Source organism: Podarcis pityusensis, assembly GCF_964106645.2.
Source record: "Podarcis pityusensis genome assembly, chromosome: 4".
NCBI classification, from domain to species: Eukaryota; Metazoa; Chordata; class Lepidosauria; order Squamata; family Lacertidae; genus Podarcis; species Podarcis pityusensis.
This window is the reverse complement of record NC_138027.1, coordinates 41594479-41622109: the sequence shown is the minus strand read 5'-3', so window position 1 is coordinate 41622109 and position 27631 is coordinate 41594479. Positions and strand designations below refer to the sequence as shown.

The following is a 27631-nucleotide window of genomic DNA, read 5'->3' as shown; positions in this document are numbered from 1 at the left end:
CAAAAGCTTGCAAGACAGCTGTGAAAGCTTTCTCATGTTCTGGCTACACTGTGCTGCACACAGACATTTCTTCTAACCGAAAACTGGAAAGGTTTTGCACAATTATTTAACTTAGGTAAGAAGTGCTTTTTCTTAAATACTCAAGGCACAATCCAGTCAAATTTACAGCATAGCCCCATGCATGTCCACTCAAACCCCTCTGAATTCAATGGGACTTATTCTTGGGTAAGTGTGTATATTGTAGCTTTATGCATTCCTGTGTCTCACTGATTTCACTGGGAGAGTTAAGCATATGCTATTGTTGAAATCAATACCGATAAAGAGTGCTTCAATTTGGCTGGATGTTGTAGGTAATTACTTTGTGCCAGCCATAAACTATGTTCAGTGGAGGGAACATAAAACTAGCACAATTTAAGTCTAATGAATGGGTACATGAAGCAACCATTTGTACTAATGAATATTAGATGTGCAGTCGAAGAAGCTTCAGTCTTCTGAAAAGTGAGTTCTCATATGGTCTGACCACCTTTTCTCCCATTTTCCAATGGATTTTTACTGCGCTGAGTCCTCAGTCTCTGGGTCCTTGCCGCTAGTGAGCTTAGTGTATAAGTCCAATAAGTGGTTTGGTTTCATGCAATCTCACTTTTGCAATTGCATCGGCTAATGTGACACCAGAATCCAACCCAACTTGAGTTGACAGTTCTGTACCTTTTACACCCACAACTACAGAATTCTGTCCCTTATAAGCTTCTCTTTCAGTGTTCCATAGTGGCACCTCCTGTTCCATTTTGCTTTTCCATATTTGATATTTTGTCTCCCTATAAAATGGTTATCAAAAGCTTCTTTCGAATTTTAATAAACCTTTTGGTTCCTAGCAGTGAGAGGTAGGTCACAGAGAATATCGTCTGCTGCATCCCCCATTGCAAAAATGAGAGTATTCGCTCGGTGTTCTTCTGGTTTCTATGTCAACCCGGAAGCCATTCTTTATCTCTTAAATTGCCTAATTAAGCTGGCCCAATTACTTCAGTTTTGAAAATCAAATTTTCTGAAGTTGAGCCATTTGTGTTATAGGATCCATAGCTTGTGCATTTTAATTGTCACTTGGCTCTGGCTATTTCATAATGTCTCCCTTTGTTTCCCCTCACTAGGAACTTCTTTTACTTTCTCTCACTTTGCTGTGCTTCTTCCCTGCTTCATCTCGTCTGATTTAAAACCTTGCTCCTGCTGCTGTTCCTTTTTCTTTTATTTGTACACACAGTTAAAGTTCTTCTGTCCTTACTCAATCCTGCCAAGTCAAGAAATTACCCCATTCTGATGTCATTTGGGTACATGAAAGAAAGAGCAGCAGCTATGTTGAAGTAGAAAACTGAAATGTCTCATCTAGAGACCTTCTTTATGGAACTCAAGCTCTCCTTCCTAGATAGTAAATATTGACATCATTTTTTCTTAGAAAAGGAATGAAAGCTGACAGCCACTGTAAACTTTTTTGGTCCCTGGAAATGCTACTACCTATCCTGTAGCCACAGACTTAGAACTCAATAAGATATTTCATGTAAGCTCTCAGTCATGCACTGTGCCTTGTTTTGTGTACAAAACCAAAAAGACAATTGCGTTCCAAGGCCCCCATAACCCACAGTTCCCTAATGGACAAACAAACACACAGACACAAATATTTTGGTTTATGGGTTCAATTAGGCCACAACTTCATTGGTTACAGATGTGAGCGGTTTGGCTTAGGCATTGGGTGAAGCCAGGCTATATCATGACTCCAGTCCATCTGCTGGGAGTCCAACTAAGTGTAAACCACCGAGAGGGGTAGCCCTATGACTTACATTAAAAATGGGCACCCACATAGGGGTTGTGACATGGCCCTAGCCCATGTCCGGGCTTCAGACAGAATCCACACCCCCGGCTCCCTTTAACAGGAAGGGCAGGTGAAGGGTACAACCTTCCTATAAACAAAGACTTACCCAACACCTAGCCCTCACTCAAGCCCAAATGGCTCGCTGCCAACACCCTCACACCTGCAACCAATCCCTGACACACTCTAAAATATCATTCAACCAGCTATCATTGCCGACATCAGAAAGGTCTACCCCATCATCGTGAAACAAGGCCTCCTGGTCGAAGGTGATGGCAGGGTAGTGTGTCACATGGCCTCTCAAATGCTGTACTTTTTGCCCAATTGCATGGTTTGCTTTCTTTCTGGCTCTGTTAATGGCTACCAGTCTGGGCAACCACGCCAACCACGCCTCTCCAGCAGAACCAAAAAGACAATTCACTAGCAACGCTCCCTGTCTGGCATGCCGTCACAAGAGCCACTCAGATACTTCTTTGTAATTGGCTATTTGGAACTGGAATATGGCACCCCAAAGTCAAGTAGTGAGTCCAGAAGCAGGTTATTTTGTTTTTCACTCACATCAACTCAAGTAAAAGACAGACATACTTGTGTACGTGTGAATATCCTCCTTCCAAAAATTTTTTAGGAGGCCATCAGTCTTCCATTACTCTTCTATCTATCCCTGGCTTGCATGCTTTCCTGTGGAACAAAAACATATCCTCAACTTAAGTGAGCTCAGATACCCAGCTTCATGAATACTTGATTAGCCAGTCTCTCATAAGATTTTGGGAGTGGAAATTCCATCTAAAAAGTCTTGTACAACAACCTGGTATAAGAATGTTGCTGAAGCTAACGAGGTCTAGGTCTGAGCAGGGTCCTGGTGGCATTTTAATGTACCAGATCTTGCCTAATTTTATTTATTGTTTCATGATAGTTGACTTATTGTCTTATTTAAATGTACATATATTGTGCACTGTCCTGATACATTTTTGATGAAGGGGAGTGTAAACCTATTTAAAATAAATAAATGTTGCCATTAGCTCTCTGGAAGAAAGTTGGAATTGAAATTTAAGATGCTATCTGAGTAAGTCATATTCAGAGGAAATCCACTGAAACCAACGGAATTAGTTGGATATCACCTGAAATAAATAAAATCAGATTGTTACACCCACACCCAACACTGGGTCGGGAGCAAGGTAGGCTGCATAAATCAGAGAGAAGTAGCTAGATGTGGAACCAAGGGCTTCAAATGTCTGTTGAGATTAAAACTTACTCTAAAGCAAGAATGTGATGCAGGGAAGACATGTGGTATCTAGAATTCTGCATACATAATAGTGCCCCAAATTGAGTGTGGGATAACCAGGCATAGACGATGGTCCAAATGCTGTTGGACCATGGTTCCTATCATCCCTGATAATTAGCTGTGCTTGCTAGGGCTGATGTGAATTGTAGTCCAGCAAAATCTGGAGGACACCATATGTTGGTTACCCCATCATATACCGCAATCTGGGACATAATGATGGTCTCAGTTCAACATGGGAAGAGGTGCCCTCGATTCCTTTGAAATTCAGAGATTTAAGTGAACTGTGTTAGACTGTGGCTGATAATTCTTAAAACAAATCTGCATTTAAACGTATAGGAAAATGCTTACTAAGATGTAAAATGCTATGAGCTAAAAATAACCAAAATCTTGGCACAAGAGCCACATTGCTGCTTTAAAGTAGGCCTTGTTTACACAATAAGGATCCATTGATTGTTATCCCGAAGCAACAAATCCTGACTTCATGTTTAATATATTAGATTACTCACAGGTCACTGTATTTCTCTATGGAACTGTATATGCTCGCCAGCAAACGTAATACCATGCTATTATTGATATTAGACCTTACACAAGGATTGAAAGAGATGATTGAAAAGCCTAGCTCAGTGTTCTTCAATCTCCAGTTAAACCCTTGAAAATGTAAAGTTGAAGTGAATTCACAGTTTGGTTTCGCAGCACAATTGCTGACATAAAAAAAGCCCACATTGACTTTCTGTCTTGTGCAGGCATCACCAATGGTGAGACATATTGCATGCCAGAAGTCTAATAGGTGGCTTCTATTATTATTGGCTATATTTTGGAATGTAATCTTTCGAATGACCTGCATCCACTGAAGAAATTGTGAGTTAAGGTTGAGTGACCCAATATTCTGTAACCAGACTGCAGTTCTAGTCAAACCTTATACATTTCTGTTAATTTTAAGAGGTAATACTCTTTGCTTTATATTCAGAAAGGGATGTGTTTTTTTAGATGCTGTAAGAAATTTTGATTTTTAAAGAAATCTATAAGGCATATATCACCTAATCATTGGAAACACCATATTGCAATCAATTCATTTTTCTACTCAGGGCATTTAGATAACACTTATTCAGCCAATTATTATTTTTCATGAATATTGGAAATCATTACAATTAGGATGCAGTCTAGTGGAGACATATACTGGTACAGTCCATCTACGACTGCTACCCTAAACATGCTGACTAGGGAGTAAGTCGCCTTGAATTCAGTGAGATTCACTTCTGAGAGCATAATCGTAGGACTAGGCATGGATTCAACAAAGCATTAAATTACAATTTCTTTACATATGTGATCTGGAATTGTTCAGCTGACATATAATTTTGACAAGAAATATTCAGAGTTTTGTAACTTGACTTTTTGCACTGCATGCTCTTTTTCCTTCCTGCAAACTATAGCTAGGGACCCCCCACCCCTTGGGATGAATTATACAAGCAATTGCAACACTGGAATTGTGGTTTTTGAGCAGCTAAGATATTTATTTTCAGAAACTGGGCAGTCTTCTTAAAGCACTGTTTTACTGCAGTTATAGCATTCTTTACCTCAGTTATAGCATTCTTTTAACTGTGAGGACCAAACTAAGGCTGCAATTCTCGACACATGTGGGAATAAGTCCCATTGAATTCAGCGGCGCTTACTTCTTGTTAAGTATGATATTACAGATATCTGTGTGTCAGAATATGGTTGCTTAAAGCATTAAGTGGGGAGCTGGGGAGAGGGTGCTGGACCCTTGCCCTTCCCCCACAATAATTTCTTCCCATTTTCTTCCTACTCAGGGACCATAAATATCACTCACCATGGGGGGGGGAGGGCCAAGGCGCAGTGGTGGGTAGGGAAGGCATGAGTAACAGAAAGGTTTGTTTGTTTGTTGCATGTATATCCCACCTTTTTGTCCAAGGAGCTCAATTAATCCCCCCAACGACCCCGTGAGGTAGGCTAGGCTGAGAGACAGTGGCTGGCCCAAGGTTACTTAGCTTCATGGCAAGTGGTCTCCCAAGTTGTAGTATGATGCTCTAACCACTGCACCACACTGTCTTTCAATAGGGAAAAGGAGAAGCTTCCAGAAGAGAGGGCCCAACAGCTTTCTGAGGCACGTGACATGCAGAGCTGCCTCCAGGGCCAGTATGTCCCAGTGGGGCAGGTGGAAGCCCCAGAAAGGTGGGTCAGTTGACCCCTCCCCTCCCTCTGTTGTGTTCTAAATTGACCACACCCCTCCCCAACATATCATGATTTGGTATGACCCTGGTCAGATCGTTCTGGCATCAAGTCTAGCTGGCCTTTAAATGATGTTTTCTTCTGTATATATTGGTGTAATAATAGTGATGTTGTAGCCGTTAAAATATTTACGTGCATTTCTTAAACAGCGAGATTATAAACCATACAGAGGATGATGTATTGCAGTTATATACATTCAATATAATTGGTTGGGGGCGGTTTAAATGTATTTTTTTGATACATGATACATTGTATGAGCCATTAGTAATAATACAGTATTCATATATGCATAGGAGTCTCATCAGGAATGGTCTTCAATTCACTTTTGAGGCTAGTGCTGTGTTTTTAGGTTACTTTTCAGTTTTAGAATGTAATTTCTCATCTTCATTTATATCTGCTTTTTATCACCTTGGAACACACTGTGATGCAGTGAAAACAAATGATGGAAAATCATGTTCATGATATCAGGGATCCAAAAAGCATATTGTGCGGGTGGGTTTTGCTGTTGTGGTTTCCACTCCTAAATCACAGGGCATTCTATTTCTCCCTCCAACTTTTTCACTCATATCGTACAAAGAAATGTAATACCTCTTCATATTTTATGGTGGCACAGATGTAGTTTAATCATTCCAGGAAGGTTGTCAGGCACTGAAACTGCTCCATAACTTGACAGCTCCAAATATTTTCCTTCCCTGTTAGAAGAGATTTAGGCAGGAGGAAAGTTTAAAATTTCTATGTACAGGAACAAATTGAACAATGTGAAGCTATAACAAATTGCATTGAACGAGCGTGTGTTGCACTGAGGCTGGGTGAAGGGGTTGCAAAAAGAATTCCACACAGAAACACATGCTCTGAATGCAAGGCTGGAGAAGAAGCAGATTATGTGTACTCGAAGAAGTCAAGTCCACTTGATTTGGCACGTTTGAAAGATGTCTAGAAACAAAATGACTTTGAATAGATGTGATATCAAGGATTCCAACACCTCAGAGTTTGGAACAGCACTGCCCATTGAAAGACTGTCAACAGTGCAAGAAAAATTGTGAACAGGTAACCTCAACCGTCAAAGAGTGGCCACAATTTAGCCAAAGTTAGCAGTTAGCAGTGACTAAGAGAAGACTCCCTGGAAAAGACCCTGATGTTGGGAAAGATGGAGGGCACAAGGAGAAGGGGACGACAGAGGATGAGATGGTTGGACAGTGTTCTCGAAGCTACCAGCATAAGTTTGACCAAACTGCGGGTGGCAGTGGAAGACAGGAGTGTCTGGCGTGCTCTGGTCCATGGGGTCATGAAGAGTCGGACACGACTAAACAACAACAACAAAGCCCTGCTGAAATCAGTGGAATTTAAATAAGTCATGATTAACTGCATTTGCAGTGCTTTTTTATCCTTTTATTTCATTTATTTGATTTAGATACTGCCCTTTATCAAAAGATCCCGAGGCAGTGTACAACATTAAGAATACATTTTACAGAGCATCAATACTAAAAGCATAATCACAGACAGCATAATAATAAAATAATCATAATAACAGCTCTCTTCCCCCATCAGGCCATAGATTATTTAACAGGCCATAGATTATTTAATGGCTAAAGGCCTGGGTAAAGAGGAATGTCTTTGCCTGTGCCTAAAGACATTACATGTGGCACCAGGCGAGCCTCTCTGGGGAGAACATTCTACAGTCAGGGAGCCACCACAGAAAAAGCCTGTTCTCTTGTTGCCGCTCCCTCCAAACCTTTTGGGGAAGGGGGACATGGAGAAGAGCCTCAGATGACAAATGGGTTGTATTGGAAGAGGCGGTCCTTAAGGTATTGAGGTCCTGAGCCATGTAAGGCTTTTCACAAGACATGATTGTGTTTAGGCTTTGTCTATTACACACAACAAGAAGCCCTCAGAAGTACAAGCTGCGGTCACATTGGTGAAGCAATGGTCTTCAGTTCTGCCCTGGGAAGAAGGACAGTGGTAAAGGCACTGCTAGTCATCACACAAAAGACAAGAAGCAATCACCTTCCAGCTTCATGGCCATTTGTGTGTGTCTACCTCATGCAATAAAGAATCGGTGATTAATAATGGTGACTCATCTTGTCATACAGCTGTTTCAGCATGTTCTGATTGTCTAGGGACAGCTGTAATGTTTTCTCATGAATAACTCGGGTTGTAGTGTCACCTTAATAGGTCTTTTGACAAAGAGTAAGGATTGCTTACGGGATGGGGAAGAAAAGAGATAAATATTAATTTAATCTGTGTAAATATTTCTCCATTATTGTGATACTTGGAGGTTTATCATGAGTGTGTGTTCTAATATGCATGTGTTCACCTGCATTAAGGAGTTATTGATGCCTGTTGTGTACTTTGCTTCAAAAACATCCACCTGTTTGAATAGCTGATAGGCGGGAATCCTATTCCATTGTTCCCAACACCAATTAGGTTTCATTCCTTTATAATTTCCTTCTTTAGTTGATTGACAGTTCTTCTATTTCAGTGGTATGTCACTGTCATGTCAGTAGGGCATGGTGTTTGGATTAACATGGATTTACCACGTTTGGGTTAATCCCATAAAATGGGATGTTAGCATTGTTTCTATTGGTGGGGCAGAAACCAAGGGAAAAGTCCAGGGGAAAATAGGTGGAAAGGTGGGGTATTTTCCCCCAAAAGTAAATGTGCTATTATGAGATGAGCCAGCTGGGACTTTGGAAAGAAGTCTCAGGGTTTCATCCTTCCAGGTGTCAGCATTTGCAGAATAAGTTTCAGATGTCTGGAGGCATTTTTGGAGGATAGAAGTATGACTTTGGTGAAGAGAGCATTCATTTATTCTGTTATTACTATAATGATGGTAGACTATATTACAGAGTACCATATAATTAAGAGATTGTATCAGTTCAAAGCAGTCTTGTCTCGGGATAATTGTCTCCCACTGCTACAGACGGGGCAAGTATTAATGGTTATTTGCACAACAGAAGACTCTGATCTTGAGACACATTCTGAGCTGACAAATTGGTCTGGTACAATAACTATAATTAATAAGGCTGCTATAATCTTTTATCAGATGGATATGCATGCAGGAGGGACTGATGGTCGCTCATAGTATTGCACTGCATTCTCACTGGCTTTAAAAACTGAATCTGTATGTGCATCTACTGGGATTCTTTGGAGGAAGAGTTAATGGCACTCAGAACCACACTGGACAAAATGACACTCAATTAGCAGTTGTGTGAGTGGCTTTTAAGCAAGCAAATGGCAGGCATAGGGGACCTGATCCAGATTGGGAAGTAGAAGGGCTTTAAACCATTGATCTGAGAGTGGTCCCAATACAGATTTGAAAGCCATTTGGATTGGGTGGGGGGCAGCTTTTCTTACAATGCAAATAGCAAACATGCATGCCTCTGATCTGGATCAGGATCACAAGGGGGAATTAAAGCCCCTGCTACCTCTTCACACCAAGATCCAGGATGCAGACCCATGCCTGCTATTTAATTTTTAAAAGGCTAACCTTTCTGGAAATGAATATCCTATATCCAGGATTCAAATCCCCACTGAACTATGAAGCCTGCCAGGTAACCTTGGACTGCTCACCAGTTCTCCATCTAACCTACCTGACAGGCCTGTTGTGATGATAATATGGAGGGGGGGGAGGGAAAACCCATAGATATATTGCACAGTGGGCTCCCTGGAGGATGGGTGGGGGAAATAAATAAATAAATAAATAAATAAATAAATACGATGCAGCTTGAACCAATCATAAACCAATCACCCTATAAATAGTGCAGCTCTCAAACTTATTCAGATGGTTTAGATCAGAGCTTTTCTTCTAGGAAAAAAATATGCCAGTTGTTACAGTGAATGCCAAACTTTTAACTAGTGCTTTTCTTCTAGGGGGAAAGATGCCGGTACTATGTACCCTTGAATACCCCCCAGAAGAAGAAAAAGCACTGGTTATCCCTGAACACATGAATGCCCCCCGTGTCTTGTAGTGACAGATTAGGCGTTGGCTACAACTTTGGGCTGAGAGATGCACTAAGCAGAAATCAGCAGCTGTCAAACTCTTGCAGCCAGATCCATGCATTTGCTGGAGGCAAAGGAAACTTTCCCTTCCTTCCACCTGCCAAGTCTTGCCACCCTTGCTCTGCCTCCTCTGCCACAAGTCCCAGGGCGCCACGCCCCCTTTGTTTCATATTGCTAAATCATTCTCTGTACCAGCTTCACTGCCTTGGGGATAGTCTGTCTGTGCACCACCATCGCCCGCTTGCATTCCTTCATGCCTAATACATTTTCGCCCAATTACTGCAGCCTATATGAATGTCTCTTATGCTTTAATGTGTTTATCCACACAACAGTGCGGTGAGAGAGAAACCAATTATCCCTTAGTTCCTTCAAGGGGAATGGAGGTATTAAGAGAACAAACGACTGGCCCGAGAACAGCCTAGAAATCTGTGGTGACAGAAAATTGCATCCTCCCTATGAGCCCTAGATCAGGACTCTTAAAGACCCTAATTATGGAATTCTGAATGTGACCAGCGGTGCCTCCTACAGAATTCATGACTGGCCTAAGTATACCTCATACATGAAGCACATATAACGAGAGCCCAATGGCAGCTTTGAGAAAGGGATCTGGAGCAGAAAAACATGGTGGGGTGTGTTTGTTTGTTTGTTTAATATTTAACTCTTTCACTGCCTGTTGCTTTCTAGCTCCAAATTGCCCCCAAGCCACTTCTCTCTTCTGCAAGGAACCAATTGGGTGTTTCCATTTCCAAACCTGTTTGGAACCCTTAGGATCATAGAATTATAGAGTTGGAAGGGACCCCAAGGGTCATCTTACAGAGGAGTTGTGTGTGTGTGTGTGTGTGTGTGAGAGAGAGAGAGAGAGAGAGAGAGATGTGCCAAGAAATGATTCAGCATCCCCCCTACCTCATGCTGCTACTCTACTTCAAATTCCTTTCTTGAAGCCACTATGATTTAGTTACACATTTGTGATGTAACATATAGTGCAATGACTACTTGGAAATAAGCCCCACTGAGTTTAGTGGCTTTACTCCAAAGTAAATGTACAGCTGTAGCACTTTAAGAACTAGGAAAATGATGGTGATGATGATGATGATAATTATTATTATTATTTATTACTTATACCCCGCTCATCTGGCCAGGCCTCCCCAGCCATTCTGGGCAGCTTCCAACAGAATATTAAAAACACAATAAAACACCAAACATTAAAAACTTCCCTAAACAGGGCTGCCTTCAGATATCTTCTAAAAGCCAGATAGTTGTTTATTTCTTTGACAAAGAGGATGATTCTAAGAAGTCTCACCAAACAGTATGAAAATGTTCTGGGTTTTTGAGCCTTTGGAAACCTTTATATTATGGGCTATCTTTTCTGTAATCGCCGGATTTCATACATTTTTTTATACCACAAGGATATCAGCAGATCCTGAAAAGTCTTCCATTTTTGTGCCATGGATACACCAGCAGCCATGTTACCTGTCCTTTCGGTTGCAATCTTTTGAGTATGACCATTGCATATATTTACAAGTGAAAACTGCAGGGCCATTTGTATAGTAGTCTTTAAGATAGCAGATACCTCCTGATACACATTAGACCAGAACTTTTTTGCCAGTGGGCTCTCCCACCATAAATGAAAAAAAAAAAGTTTCTTGCCCTCTACTTTCCCATCAGCATAGCGTTGTTATTTCTGAAGTCACATAGCACAACTGTGTCAGCGTGCAATCCCACCTATGTGAAATGTTCAATGAGCATCCCTGGATTTGAGAGGATTTTGGAGGTCAAACAAGCCCCCTGCTGTGAAAACTGTTATTATCGCAGCAGTTTCTTTCAGAAGAAAGGCAGTTTTGTGTTTTTCGACTTCCAAGGAGTCGGTGACACAGACACTTTGCTTTCTGTCAGTCTATCTAGATCTGTACTCCATGTTTCAACAATGCTGCCAAAAGTGTGTCTACAGGGAGCCTGAAAATCGTAGCTGGTAAGATTTGTAAAATGTTATGGCCACAAACGGTAAAGAGCATCAACACTGAGGGGACTTCTGCATGGGGTGGGAATTTATTATCCGCAGGATCATTTTGAAGAGGATTGGGGAAGCTGTGGATCTCTGGATGTTGCTGTATTCCCAGCTTCTACCAGTCCCTACCAGCATGGCCAATGGTCAGTGACGTTGGGAGTTGAATCTGAAGATTTTGAATGGTTGAGAACAATGAGTGAATATTTGGAATGAGGGGTCAATCTATGCAAGTTTGCCAAAAAGGAAAAACAAGTTCCTGTGGCTGATGGCTATCTCAGATGAACAGGACTTAAAGAAAAGTTATGTCCATTTGTCTAGAAACACCCTGACAGGGCCAGAGAAGGAAATGGGCTTTATTATCCTGGTCTGCTAGCGTATAAAACAAGATTGTGTATTTTTACCTGTCTGCTCTTCGGGGGTAGTATAGGGTTAACTTGGGTTCCTAGCAAGTGCCCTGAGGCTCATGAAACAAATAGGCATAGATTGCTGAACTTCCTTGAACAGGTATTCCAAGGCAGCAGCACATGACTGACAGGGGAGGATTATAAAAAAACAGATAGACAGCCACTGTCTTGGTCTCTGGGCCTTCCCTCTCTGATCCCAAGCTGCCTTCATGACAGTTCCCCATCCCTTACTTAGGTCACATTGACACCATACATTTCAAGCACATGGCTCTCCCCGCCAAATATCATAGGAACTGTAGTTTACCTCATAGGATTCTCTGTACCCTTAACAAACTAGTTCCCAGGATGGGGATATGATCTAAAGAGGAATTGTCTCCCCTCTTCCTGCTTTCAAATTGGGTCAGCCTGATGGTAGATAAGGGTGGATTGATCATAACTTTAAGTTTGTCCACACTTCCCTAGGAAAACCCCACTGTTTACTGCTGAGTTGGAACAAAGTCAATCCGCATTGATGCTTATTCCGATTCAGCAGTCAACAGGGGAAAGTTGCAGGAAAAGAGAAAAAGCTCTCTGGCCATGCCGTCAGTGGTCTGCATGCCAAAGTCCCAGGTTCAATCCCTGGTATCAGTTTTATAAAAAGGCAATTTGGTAGCAGGTCACATGGGTGTAGCCAGGGGGGCACCTGCCCCTTCCCCTAAATCAAGTAAATAAATAGAAATACTTAACTGAAGCTCAGTTCTGCCCCCCTCCTCCACATAAATCCTATCCCCCTAACATGAATCGTGGATATGTCCACTGCAGGTAATTGGCAGGACTGCCCCCTGAGACACTGGAGAGGCTTTGTTCATCTGAGGAAGCTATGCTGGGCTAGGTGAGCAAAGTGTCTGACCTGGTTTGAGGCAGTGTCCAATGTACAAAAGTAAGGATCTATTGGTGTTTGTTTTTTGTTCAGTTCAGCAGACCTCTGGGAAAAACCAAGTTTCAAGAAAAATTCTGAACAAAGGAATTTGGTGTGTGGGTGGCTGCCGTGTGTCTACACCGAATGACCTTTACCTCATGTGTTCCAGGAAATGGTATGCGCAGTCTACAGCGTTGTTGGCATAGTCTGGAAGGAGTCACCCATATGACCAAACTTCCAAGAAGGCTCTTCTCACAGTGGTCAGGTATAGATAAAGAAAAACCCCACAGAAGGACTCACATAACTTTCATTTGTTGACCACAATATTAACTAGAAACATGGCTGATTAAGTAAGGAGGCAGAGATTTAGGCAGGGACAGGAAATGAATCATTACCAAATGTCATACTTTGTCTCTGAACTGTCCTTAACAGTTACTCAGCCACTGCTTCTTTTAAAACTTTTTTTTTTTTTAGAGAGAGACAAAAGGTGTTGCAGGTAGGGAAAGAAAATTGACCTGCTAAGGCCCTAACAGCTTACTGTATGCTGAGCATTTTGGAGCAGGCATGAGAGTTTGGGGGTGTGGGAAATGCATGTTACGAGGTTAAAAACTAACCATTCTGTATTATATAGGGATGTTTGGGGGGAGGGATAAGAACTTTTCCCATTTCCCACTTTGCAGGACACCTTTCTCTATACGGTGATAAAATTCCCAAAGATGGGGTTTGCGGAGCCACCAGTGCTGTCTCTCTGAAGCCCAAACCAGAATGCCTCTGTCTCCTACCTTCAGTATAAAAGGAGGGGGGAAAGGTGTGATTTGGAAAAAAATTAATGGCTGTTGCTTAAAGCACTAGTGACAAAAAAGGGGTCTGCCTACACGATCTTGCACCTGCACGGTGTAGTAACAAACCTTTGCGAAACATGCATTAATGCACTGCACATTGGAAGGGCTGTGTGGATTTAATTATTTAGCTCTTGTGCATGTGCAGTTATTTCTTGTAACCTCTGTGATAAGATAAAGGAGGAGAGCCATTGGATGCTGCCTGCTTTTTGACATGTTGTACACCCGGTATAAGTAGATGCCGGGAACTGAAATATTAACAGAATGATGAGCTTATAGGAAGAACGTAAGTAGATTACAAGGAGGGGCAGGGCATTGAACAAATAGGAGACCCCAACGTTACTGATCCCTATCTGGTGCTGGAATTGCCATTGCTTTGCAAAATGATCCACAGGAGGGTTTTGTATAGAGAGATGATTATACATGACATAGTATGGATGCTCAAATAAAAGCAGGTGCTGAACTATGACACTTTGAATATATATGTACCATATGCAAAAAAAAAACAAAACAAAAAACACCAGCAATGGTGCACAAAGTAATATTGTATGGGTGGGTGGGTGTGGGTGTGTAACTGATAAGGCAATGCTATTTTCTGGGGGGGATGCAGGGGTACGCAGACCCCTAAGCATTTTGTGAATCTTTCTACTTTTGTCAATTTACTGTATTTATTTCCCCCGATTTGAACTATAAAATGGTGATTTTCATGAGTCAAAATGAGAGTACCCCTAAACATTTTTTTTAATAGAGAAAAAATAAAGCACTGTGATAAGGGATTGGCGAAGCTGAAAAGGCTTTCCCCACACTGTGTCAGAGTTTCAACTCAGAGCCAAGGAGTGGGCATGGTGAAGAAGACTGGGAGGGGGGTGGGCAGGTGACTCACACCACCCTCATCAACCACACAACACCCACCCACACCTCCAGACAATAGAGCTGGGAACTTGAAGGTTTTTGTGCTGCAATTGTTCTTAAGCTGAGAGAAAAGAAATTACAATAAGGCTGTCAGGAGCCCTGCAGTGCTGTTGCGATGGGGCTTCAGTTGACAAGCCCTGATGCAGGAAGAGGAGGAGGAGGAAGAAGCAGAGGGGAGCCCTGATTGGTGGGAAACAAGGTTGGAGAAGGGAGCTCTCCTGGCAAGTGCCTTGCTGTCAGCCACTTCAGAAGGAGGAACAGGGCTTGGGGTGTGTGGGTGGGGTGAAATAGGTGAAGAGTGCAGCCTGGGCAGAGTTCTGAGGGCCAGATAGAGAGGTCTGGAGGGCCACATTCTATCCCACAGAAGAAGACGCCGGCAGGATGTGTTCTGTGATTTTAAACAAGAAAAGTTGTGCTTCTGTACCGGAGCCCTCATTGAAACCAACAATTTCCCCACATAGAATTGGATCTCACATTTATCAGCAGTTGCAACGGAATGGCAGAATGTATACAGCACCATAACATCTCTCATGAGTGCCCTCACATGTAGAAAGTCACCATCTTCAATACCTTGCGCATGCCAACAATGTTTAAAAGCCACTGGTGTGCATTGGTTGCACCTAAACAAGAGCTTCTTTGCTCCCAGCTTGGTGCTTTTGATGGAAGCATGAGAGGCTGCAGGGCCCACAAAAGAATAGGCCCCAGGTTGCTTAGCATATTTCACAATACTCCACGTGGATTGTGACATCTTCATACGCAGATAAGGAAACCGTATTGGTTCTGGCGTGGAAATAACCACAATAGGCACAGGCTCAGCTTCTGCCGCTGCAATACAGAGAAGCTGGGAATCAATGCTTTCTTCTTCCATTGTGGGCAGTGGCAGAAACACGACCCAGCAGTGCAGGTTGATAACACCACTGCGGGCTAATAATTGTCTCTTGCAGCCAGCATGAGGGGACAGTATAGGGGAAGCTATGGTGAGGAGCCTTTCCCAACCTTCCTTCCAGATTCTGTTGGCTTCCCCCACAGGTGTCTGTTCACAAATCTATGAAGCAAAGAATAGCCCTGCTTGATCAAATGAAGGGTCCGTCAGGTCCAGCATCCTTTCCCTCATAAGCAAGATTAGAAGGGGGTAGCCATCTCCTGTTGTTGTTCTGCAGCAGCTTGCACTCAGTGGCACACTGCCTGGAAGCTCCATTTAGCCATCATGACTAGTAGCCACCAATGCAATTCTAGGGGTAGACCTCTGACTCCACTGGGTTTGCTTACTCGGACTGTGCAAACATGTTTGCTCCTCCCTGGTCAGTATGGACAGCATCTAAGCCAGGCATAGGCAAACTCCGGCCCTCCAGATGTTTGGGACTACAATTCCCATCATCCCTAGCTAACCGGACCAGTGGTCAGGGATGATGGGAATTGTAGTCCCAAACATCTGGAGGGCCGGAGTTTGCCTGTGCCTGATCTAAGCCACAAGTTGGCTTAGCATGCTATCTGAGCCCAAGGTCACGGTTAAGGTCTCTTTCTCAACCACGATCTGCAGCCAAGGTTTGTCCCATGAAGCCAGTACAGTTCCAGTAAGCCACAGTTCAGATGATAATGATGTGTGAATGAGGCTTCTCTGTGGCTTGTGAGGAAGGGCTGCACTGAAGAAGGCCCAATCTCAACTTCTTAGGACTCAAGTGCCATCAGATTTGTCCTCTAGAGAAGATGGTGTGGTTGGCTTCTAACTCAGCTTGGCTAATGGTCAGTGATAATGGGAACTGTAGTCCAACCAGGTTGGGGGGGGTGTGGCACAAGTTCCATATTCCTTCTCTATAGGATTTGTCCTTCGGAAAGATCATCAGTATGGAAAATAAGAAGAGCCTGCTGGTTCAGGCCAGTGGTCCATCTAGTCCTGCACTCTTTTCTCACAGTGGCTGACCAGATGCTTATGAGAAACCCGCAAGCAGGATTTGAGCACTACAGTACTTCCCGCCCCGGTTGTGATTTCCAGCAACTGTTATTCGGAAGCATTTCTGCCGCCAACTGTGGAGGCAGAGCATAGCCATCATGGCTAGAAGCCATCAATAGCTCTTTCCTCCATGACTTGGTCTCCTCTTTTAATTCCATCTCGGTTGGTGGCCATCACTGCCTCCTGTGGGTGCGAGTTCTATAGTTTAACTATGTGTGATATGAGGTAAAGGTAAAAATAAAGGTGAAGGGACCCCTGACCATTAGGTCCAGTTGCAGACGACTCTGGGGTTGCAGCGCTCATCTCGCTTTATTAGCCGAGGGAGCTGGCATACAGCTTCCGGGTCATGTGGCCAGCATGACTAAGCCGCTTCTGCGAACCAGAGCAGCGCACGGAAATGCCGTTTACCTTCCCACCGGAGTGGTACCTATTTATCTACTTGCACTTTGTGCTTTTGAACTGCTAGGTGGGCAGGAGCAGGGACTGAGCAACAGGCGCTCACCCCGTTGCGGGGATTTGAACCGCCAACCTTCTGATCGGCAAGCCCTAGGCTCTGTGGTTTAACCCAATCTGTCTTGAATCTTCAGGTTCATTGGATGTGCAAGAGTCCTAGTGCCATGAGTTTGCGGGGGGGGGGGCAGAGGGCTTTTCTCTGTCCCCTTCTCCATGCCATACATAATGTTATACACTTCTATCATGTTGCCTCTTGCTTGCCTTGCTGCGACCATTCTACATAGGGCAGTCGTTCCACCCCACCGTTCATTTTGGGTGCCTTTTTCTGAACCTCTTCCAACTCTATGGCATCCTTTCTGAGGTGCGGCATATCATAGATTTGTATAACGGCATTATGATCTGGCAGTTTTATTTTCAGCTCCTTTCCTAATGATGTATGCATTATGATGTATGCATTATGGAAATGATGTATTATGAGTTTGGCATATTCAATAGGAACTTAGTGTTTTCTACACTGTTCAGCCTTTCAGAGAGGAAACCTTCTCATTAAAGTGAAGGAGACAGTGAGAAAAACTTGAAATGCATTCTGCAATTTTAAAATACACCTGTGTCTAGAAACAGATTACAAAGAAAGAGTGAGGAGTTAGCTATGAATGGTTCCATTTAACTAAATGCAAAGTTGCTGTAAGATGGTGGTTGTGTTGCCAAGATTTGGAGAATTGATTCCCAACCCCCTTTCCATACACACACACAAACAGAATTGCCTGAATAACTCACCACCTCTGTGATAAAACTAGACAGTGTGAATTGCAGTTTAGCAGATGGTTGCCATGGGTTACCTTAGTGCTCCACAGATATTCCCTTCAAAAATAGTAACATGAATTTAAAATGGGGCCCCAGGACTATCACTGCTGGGGTTGCTTCAAACAGATCACACTTGCTATAAGTGCAATTAGGACAGCAGCAGTGCAGCCACGGACCTGGGACACTTATGCAAATTATTTTTAATCTCATCCTCAGCAGGGATGAGATTGTGTCTTTCACACGCACACATACTCTGTCTTTTAAAAGGACAAGGTGGGAAGTGATCATTTAAAAAGGATTCAGCCAGTCTTTTGAAATGATAACATTGTCACAGGACCACAAAAGTGTTGGGTGGAAGGCGGAGAGGAAACCAGTAGCAGAATATTGTATAATCTCCATAAATCTACTGTCAGAAAAGTATGCCAATTACAAGTAAATAAAATACAGTTACTGCACATACACCCCCAATAATTTTGATGCCATGTGCAAAATGTGGGGAGGCTTAAATTGAGATGTCTCCATGCAACAGTGAAATAGTCAGAGCTGCTGCTGCTGCTGGTGATGATGATGATGACAACGACAATTTATTACCCGCCTTTCACCCTAAGGCACCTGGTTCTCCCAAAAACTGATGATATATACATAAGTTGATGTACCCACATTTTCATTATCACACTTTCACATACCAAAAAGCATTGTAACCCTAAACCATGATTCCGAATCATGTACAGCACATATACAAGACCAGTTTTTTAAGGGTTGTATTCATAGCTAGTTAAACTCAGAGCAGATCCACTAGAGTTAATGGACGTAACTAATTTAGGGTCTAATCTAGAGTAGTAATTCACTGAATACAACCTTAGTTGCTGGAATAATCACCATCCCTGGACATTTGACATGTTTGAATGGTAAACAAAATCTGCCCCAAATCGTATATTTATCAGTAAATCAAATGCTCATTGTGTTTGTTATTTTGTGCCCTCCCGCACGCTTCAGGTATGCTTCAAAGGCGATTGTCATTGACATCTGTCTTGAGAGATGGACTGTGCCTCTGGGGCCAAAATCAATCTGATGGAGAATCACAGCGCCTGCTGTGGCCCCAGAGACAGGCAACTTGTAACTGTTGCCTCTTGCATTGTTTTTGCTGCATTAGGCAAAATGTGGCACCATGAGGTCTCCAGGAGTTGCTGGAAGGAGGCGTACAATACTCCATTCAACAGTCTTAGGGACTCCACTCTGAATTTGTGTAGGGCTTAGCCTTTTCTTCTCCTAAAGATGCCCCACAAGGTGATTGTACATCTCAGTGAAATGCAGTGAGTATGCTGTCACAGCTGATTCACTGCTAAAAACTGAACAGAATGTGAACTCCAGCTCTGTTGCAAGCAAAACTACATACAACAAGTTACGCAGGTGAGATCAGATGCAGATCACAACATTAAGGCAAATGTAGGACAACACACACACACACACATAGCGAGAGAGCGAGAGAGTGAGAGAGAGAGCACATTGTTAAGGAATTAAACATTTAAAAATTCTAGAAGAGAATGTGCCCATTTTACAGATGACAAACACTGAGGCTGAGAACGCTAGATGAAATAACAAACCATGACAGAGAACTCAAAACTTATACAAAGGAGAACAGTCCAAGAAAACAAGTCAAGCCACAGATGAACTGATAGCAGAGAACTCAAAAACCACACTTTCCTCCTGTTCAAACAACTGCAAGCTCCTGTTGATTCCCTGTAAGAGTTCAATTAATCTGTGGACACTGAGTGGAAGCAAAATGATTTGCTGCGTGAAGAGAAACAAAAAGAGGTGACTTCAAAGGTTTCTGGAACCAGCAATCAACACAAAACACAAGGGGAGGCATGCAACCCATTTGCAGTGCAGTATTATAGGTGTCTGATCAAAAAGAGAGTCTTGATGACTTCAATATGGATTACTCCCAGATAAAAAGAATATTATTTCAGCCTTATATTTAGATTGGGCAGTGTGTCACTTGAGATTGAGCGCTTGAGAATAATGGCTCTAGTAAAATCTGTAGTCAGTGTGTTTTTTCAATGAGCATTAATAGACAGAAAACTGGTATGCAAACAAGAGGTCAAGAAAATTATAGCCAGGAAGGTGTCACATTAAGAAAAGTGTTGATTGGGGTGATAGGAGGCACCATCTTCAGTGTCACCTTATTTAATTGCTTCATTAACTGTTCCAGGGAGTAAAAAAGATATCTCTTCATTTAAAATAGGATAACCTTCAGCCACAGACAGACTATTTATTTTGCTCAGGATTTTCTCTGTCTAACTCACACTGCATAAATTTCTACAAACAAGGAGATTCAATTATCCATACATAAAGAGTTACCGGTACTTTCTTTGCTGTAGGCCAGGTGCCTAGCTGCCTTTTCGTTATTTCTTTATTATTACTATTATAACTGCTTTTTCTGAACCTTACACTCTGCAGAAATCTATACCACACATTATTAATGGTCAGTGACCATTCTCTTGATGCTTACAGAAGAGTAATATAAGAACATACAAATACAATTATTAGAAAAGATATAAAACAAAGACAACAGCACAGGATAAAACAACAATCAACCAAAAGTCACAGCAGATTAAAATAATTAAGAAATTAGAAGCCAGGAAAAGGTATTTGCTTGACAGACACTTAAATAGTAACAAAGTGGGCACCAGGTGAGTCTCCTTAGGGAGGATACTGAACAAGTGGGGTCCCACCACCAAAAATGATCACACTCAGCTTTCCTCCAAGACACTCAGGGCTGCCTAGACTATGTTATATCATTTTCTCACAACAACCTTGTGAAGCAGAGATTTCACTGGAAAATAATAACGTGTGCAAGTCCACCCAGTGGTTGAGCAAGGACTTCAGTGCCCTGTTTGTGGGATGGAGAAGAAATTTTGTTCAAGTTTTCAAGCAAAATATGTACAAAAATGTGTATATTAAGGGGAATTGTGGGAAATTGCATGTAATTGTGAAAACAGCATACAAAAAAACCAAAAACAAAACAAACAAACAAAAAAACCAAAAACAATACAAACAAACAAACCACCAGCATTTTGTTAGGGAGAAATTGCCAGCAAAATAACATACAAAAATGTGTCTGTTCGGGAAAATGCTGGTAAATTTTCATGAGGACTTTTAAAAATTGCAAACTTGTGTAGAAATGTGGTGAGCTGAATTTAAGAAGTGAAAAAAATGAGAATCCAAAAGTGACAGCTTGATCCATCCGGAGGCATGGTCTCAGGAAAATGGGTAAATGATTGCAGCCTGACACATTTCCCGCTCACACAAATGGTCTACTTATGCAAATTGCCTACTTACATTATTTCACATTTAATGGCCTGTCTCCAACCGTTTTTGCTTGGAGGCAAGCCTCATCACAAACATAAAACAACTTCAGTACTCATAAGCTTAGCCATCACTTTAACCATCCTGTTAGTCACAATCAGGATATTTTAATAGTAAAGGGGTACAATTCAGATTTATAAGTAGAACGCGGTAACCCTAGTGACATTAGTGATTTTGTGCAGACAACCATGGAGTAGCAGCTATTCTAACTAAATTCAGTCAAAGGCTGTGATCTTTCGTATGTGAGAAAATTAAATTATGTTTTTATAAATGGGAATTACATTTTGCTGCTCCTCCTCCTCCTCCTAAAACAGTTGGCCAGGAAGAAAGATGTGTGTGCATCAAAATCCCTTAACCAGACCTAACTATCTTCTGGTACTTATAAAGATAGGATGCGGGTGGGCGCTGTGGGTTAAACCACAGAGCCTAGGACTTGCCAATCAAAAGGTCGGTGGTTTGAATCCCCGCGACAGGCTGAGCTCCCGTTGCTAAGTCCCAGCTCCTGCCCACCTAGCAGTTCGAAAGCACCCTTAAGTGCAAGTAGATAAATAGGTACCGCTCTGGCAGAAAGGTAAACGGCGTTTCCGTGTGATGCTCTGGTTCACCAGAAAGTGGCTTAGTCATGCTGGCCACATGACCCGGAAGCTGTACGCTGGCTCCCTCAGCCAATAAAGCGAGATGAGCACCGCAACCCCAGAGTTGGCCACGACTGGACCTAATGGTCAGGGGTCACTTTACCTTTTTTTTTACTTATAAAGATACTGCATGTGGTACAAGAGAGGCACTCCCTTCCTCTCCTAAGCTTCTCTAATATCACCCTTTCCAATAACAAGAAGTAAAAGAGACATTTTGGTTATTGGAGTCTCTCTGAGCCTCTGCTTTGGCGTGGATCCTAAGGAAGTTCACAGAAGGAAAGTTACATTTCCCATCTCCCACCACCAGGGGTGCCAACTTGAATAAAATATGGAGGGGGGGAAGGTAATCAATCACAAGATGCGGTGCATACACACTATTTGAATGACAATGTCCATCAGCTGGGGGGCTGGCCCTCTAAAATATTTTATTAAAGGGGCCAAAGGGACCTCAGCCCCTAGGAATTGGCTCCACACCCAGCAGCCCCTGTGTCCCATTCCACAATATTCATGATGGCCCCTGACCTTCAAGAGAGACTTTTTTTTGGAGATCTCAGATGTCTACAAGGGTAGGGTGGGAGGAAAGGGTGGGAAACACCCCCTTTGTAAACTTGACAACAAATCTTCGGATCCAAGGCTTTGTTGTTGCTGGAGCAAATAACGCCCTTGCCAATCCGTTCTTGCAAGGGTATCTCCTACTGGAACCACTCTGTGATCCAAATGGGATAGTAGGGGGACAGTAAGGAGACATGCACCCTTCCCTTGAGGGAAAGAAGATAAACTTAGGCTGACAGGGTGGAAATACAATGAAGATAAGGAAAGACCAGCTGTTAACCGAGTTGTATCCAGCTCTCTGGCAGTGCTTCAAAACACAGTCCAAGAAGCAGACTGGACACTGGGCTGCGGTTAAACAGGCCATGCACTGTTAATCCACTGTTCCTGAATACATTTGCAATTGTTTATTGGAGAGAAACCTGGCTTCCCCCCAGGAGCCCTTTGAAGTAGAAAAAAGACCTGTCTTCTTATGCCCCTGTAGAGTGTAGTGTCTGTGTTTTGCCCAACATTTCTCCTTCCTGTCCAAATTGGTGCCAACCTAAGGCTTATGCCTGACCTAGAATGCACAGATCTAATCCATCATTTTTGGTTTCTCAGACTTTCATTCAAAGTGTTGGTGTTGGCATTCAAAGCCCTAAATGGCTTTGTCCCCTGAAGGAGAGTCTCCACCCCCATTGTTCAGCCCGGACACTGACGTCCAGCTCCGAGGGCCTTCTGGCAGTTCCCTCATTGCAAGAAGTAAAGTTACAGGGAACCAGGCAGAGGGCCTTCTTGGTTGTCACGCTCGCTCTGTGGAATGCCCTCCCACCAGATGTCAAGGAAAAAGCAACTATTGGACTTTTAGAAGACATCTGAAGGCAGCCCTGTATAGGGAAGTTTTAAACATCTGAAGTTTTGCTGTGGTTTAAATTTGTTGGGGGCTGCCCAGAGTGGCTATGGCAACACAGCCAGATGGGCGGGATATAAATTATCATTATCATTATTATTATTATTATTATCAACTTCATCCTCATTATCATCATTATTATTACAAACTTAAGTTCAGTTCACCACATTTCAGCATCAGCTTGCAATTTTTAAAAGTCCTCGTGAAAATTGGTCCGCATCTTAGTGCACATTTGTCCGGCTATGCACATCTTGTCCCCCCCCCCCTATGTGTTTTTATATGTGTTTTTCCCACTACTGTAATGCATTTTGCTATTTTATGCTTTTTCATGCCCCCCCCCCAAAGCTCATTTCTGTACACTTCTTTTGGTTGCAGAACAGCACTGCAAAATTCAGAGAAGAGCAAATTCTGAAGGACCGCTGCATTTTGGCTGAAGAACTGTGTCAGGAGGCGAGAATTAGTAAGGTTCTAACCAAACCAAATTTCTCCCCATTCATACTAGACTGTCAATTGATTTGAGCTGGTTGAACCAGATCTATTCCATGCAAACCAAAACCCACAAAGGCCTTTCTCCTTGTCCATTCTTCCATAAATGTATTTCTTTGACAAATGTATGGCAAATGCATGTCCTGCTGTGGTTTGCACAGATTTATGTTCGACATGCATCTGAGAGGTGCTTAACAGATTTGAAGAGGCCACGTCCAGCCTTTGTGGGTGTTGAAATGGGAAGTGAAAATCAATGGCCCTTTGAATGCCACAGACCCTGTTTTCAGCTGCAAGGGAAAGCTGCCTTGCTTTTCCTGCTGGTTGGCTTGCTGAGAGAGCTAGCCTTATTAACAAGGATTCATCAGGGATGCTTTTAAATAATGCAGGAAGCCTTTGTCTTCGGGGATGATCCTCAGCAAAAATGTGCCCTGCCTTTGTACTTCAAATATAGCCTTGATTTGATAGATGAGTTTCCACTGATCGTGACTCGGATATTACAAACAGCACCAAATGCAGCTTCCATCTCAGACTCTCCCCTGAAACCTGTCTAGGGAAAAATACCTTTGGAGAGCCAGATACACTCTAATCTGCATGCAGAAATCATTTACATTGATACAAATTTCTAATTAGCACATTGCCAGCTTTGAGCCTACGCATTTAAAAAACAAAAAGCCATGGAAAGCTCTTTGACATGCAATCCAGGCTTGCAGGTTGTGTGTGTGTTTTTGTCCTCCCTTAAAGGCATGAAAGTCCCCTAATTACAAGACCTGGGAATTTTTTCAGAAGCTTCAAAGGGACCTGGATGCCCCAGAGAAGAGATGGCATTCAGGTCTGCCATTGCTGTATGAGAAGATTGCCCATGGCAGGGCATCCTAAATGATGCAAAAGCTTTCTGCCACAGCGAATTTTTCTAGAGCAGAGGTACCTAGCATGGTGTTTTTCACATGGTGTTGCACTACAATTCCTATCATCCCTGACTATTCAGTATGATGGCAGGGCTGATGGGAGTTTTAGTCCACGCTGGCTCTCCCTGTTCTAGAATGATTTTCAACAGCATCGCACGAACACTTGAACAAGGGTTGCTTCTGTGTCTAGCCATTTTCTCCAGAGTTGCCATTCTTTGTTCTCACTTTTTTTTAATGCAGAATCAAGATGACCTCTTTGGTACCTCCACTTCACGCATCCTACACTCGAGTAGGACCCTGGCAGAGACACATGCCCAACTGGCATGTTCTCTCCCTCCTGGTCAATCGTTCAGGAGCTTCATTAGCTTTCTTCAGCCCGAACATCACAGCAACTGATGCCAACAGACATCGGCACACTTAGGGATCTGCAGCGTCTTTGCAGTTTGCGTAACAGACCTCAGCAACTCAGCATTTTGGCTAATATACTTTATTTACATATAAACACACCTGGAGCACTGCAACATGGCTCCCTCTCTCTCTAGCATCAGACAGCAAAGAGAGAAAAAGAACAAAGGACAATAGTCCCTCTTCACGGAATACAGTAACACAAACATCCTATCTCCATCACTTCCTACTCTGTGGAGTAAAAACATACACCGTCATGTGACAGACAAAAATCCCATGACTGCAATCATGGAGCATGAATTCTAACAGCTTGCTCAGTGACAGTGCCCATAAAGGAGTAACAAAGCATGAGAGACATTGGGTGTTTCTGGAAATGCTGCCTCTAATAGCCAACTCAGGTGGTGAGTGTCAATAGCAATGGAGCCGAAAGAGAGACAGAGAGTAACAAGAGAGACAGATATTCACATCCTTAGGGGAACCCCATTGTTTTTCAGAAGTGCAAATAACTGTGTGCTCATTTTTTAATAGTTAATCCAGCCCTGATTTATACAAGGGGTGACTAACCTGTGGCCCTTTATATGTTGCTGGATTTCAACTCCTATCTCCCCTATTTACCGTGATGTCTGAGGCTAATGGAAGTTGGATTCCAATAACATCTGGAGGACTAACCCATGGGCAGTGGCAACAGGGACATCACCACACACAAATGAATCTGCAAAGCTGGGGGCAGAATAATGGCTATAACGCTAGACTCCAATTAATGTTACCTATATGCAGCTAAAAAGTGGGAAGCCACAAGCACATGATGGTTAGACTGACCAAAGGGATTATATAAACTACTGGTCTTGCAGGCAAGAGCAGTGGAAAGCTATGTCAATCCCTTTCCACCTATCCCAGTTTCTCCATGTTCTATAGAATCCAAGCAGAACCTTCAAGACTAAGAGGTGAGGCTATTTATTCCATTCCAGCCTTGTTTTCAGCTGCTGTTCTGAAAGGATTTCAATTATCTAAATAGGGAGCAGAGGTCCCCACTTTTGTAGCTTTAGGGACAGTTTGCCAAAAGATTATAAATGAAGGACCTGATTTTGTAATCTGTTATAATTAATCCTGGGACCTCCACCTCTTGAAATCTATCCTCTTGGCTGCAGTTCATAATGCCGTGTCCATGTAGTTGCAGCTGATTATTTAACAGCTTCCATCACAGGAAACTAACTTTCCCCATCTGGACAAATGGCTTCAGTATTGGAACATAAAATCATAGGAGTATTTGCCTATAGGACAATTAGGAAGAAATCCATCAGGCAATTAGGAAGAAATCCATCGGGCTGCACAATATGCCTACAATGGAGATGCCACTGGAAACTGTAATAGATCTTTCCCATCCCTGATATCAAGTCTAGATTCACTTTCCCTGAATGCCACAATATATTTTGAGTTCCCCCATCTATGCCCCTCAGCAGCCAATGGTGTGGAACAGGTTCAATAGGAACTTGGGAAGCTACCTAGTACTAAATCAGACCATTGGTCCATCTTGCTCAGTTTTTTCTGCACTGATTGGTAGAGCCTCTCCAGGGTTTCAAACAGAGGACTTTCCAAGCCCTACCTGGAGATATACCAGGGATAGAGACAGAGATGTCCTGCATATGACGATCTGGGAAAGAAGCTTGGAAGTCTATGCCAGCGCCTTGGTTAAATTATTATTATTAAAGAGGGAAGGAACAACTTCTCTCCAGATTATAATACCCGTGCAAGGCTATATTATTTCCTATAAAATAAACCAATTTTGCATTCTTCTCCCCCACCAGTTTTTGATGTCCTGGCTGTTCCTGTGAGGCGACCCTCTCACACTGCTCTTTGGCCTTGCAGGCTGAAGGACTAGCCCTACACCTTACATCTGTTCTCTCCTCCTCCTCCTCCTCTGTTTTCTTCTTTCTCTACCTGCCTCAGCCACTCCCAGCCCTTGATCACTGTCTCCCCTCACCAGATGTCTTTCACAAATTCCCCACAGGACTTACTTCTACCGCTAGCCCGACATTCATGCTCTCTTCCCTCTCCCTGAACTAACTGCCCCAACTGTCGCTTTCCCAACATGACAATTCCTATGGTGACAGTTGCCAGGACTGCCCAGAACAGCCTCGCCCTTACCTAGTTACAATTTTACTTATCCCCTGTTTTCCAAGGCAACTGGCTTTTTTGAAAAAAAAACCCAGGAACATTAAACAAACATCTCATCACAAAGCTTGCATGCATCATCTGCCACCATGAAAAGCAGTTTGCTTTACCACAGAACAACAGTGCTTCCATAGCTCAACATGAGGAGGGCCTTGCCTCTGCTTGCAAGTATGCCTAGGCCATATTCACGACATACATTTAAATACCACAACATAAAAAAAAATAAATAAATTCAGGGAGCTGTAGTTTGCTAAGGGCCTGAGAGTTGTTAGCAGACCACTGTTCACCTTGCAGAGCTACAATTCCTGAAGTGGTTTAACAGCCAATCGCTATTCCCAGGAACCCTGGGAATTGTAGCTCCGCGAAAGGAATAGGGGCATTCAAACAACTCTCTGCACCCTTAAACTACAGCTCTCATTATTTTTATGTGGAGGGGACACCCATGACTGCATAAAGTGGTGCCATGGTTATTTAAATATATGGTGTGAATGTAGCCCTAGATGCCACAGTAAGGAGGGGAGAGATATTGCATTGAGAATACTGTTTTTGGATACATCCCTATTTGGTGC

The 27631-nt window shown here is 42.8% G+C and overlaps 1 long non-coding RNA gene across 1 annotated transcript; it reads right to left on the bottom strand.

The window, feature by feature from the left end:
* Nucleotides 1–2001: 2001 nt before the first annotated feature.
* Nucleotides 2002–27377, bottom strand: LOC308474965. The gene is made up of 3 exons (XR_013985064.1): nt 26906–27377; nt 5976–6079; nt 2002–2536 (listed from the first exon to the last, which is right to left on the bottom strand). It is a non-coding gene; the product is annotated as an uncharacterized lncRNA (long non-coding RNA).
* Nucleotides 27378–27631: the final 254 nt, after the last annotated feature.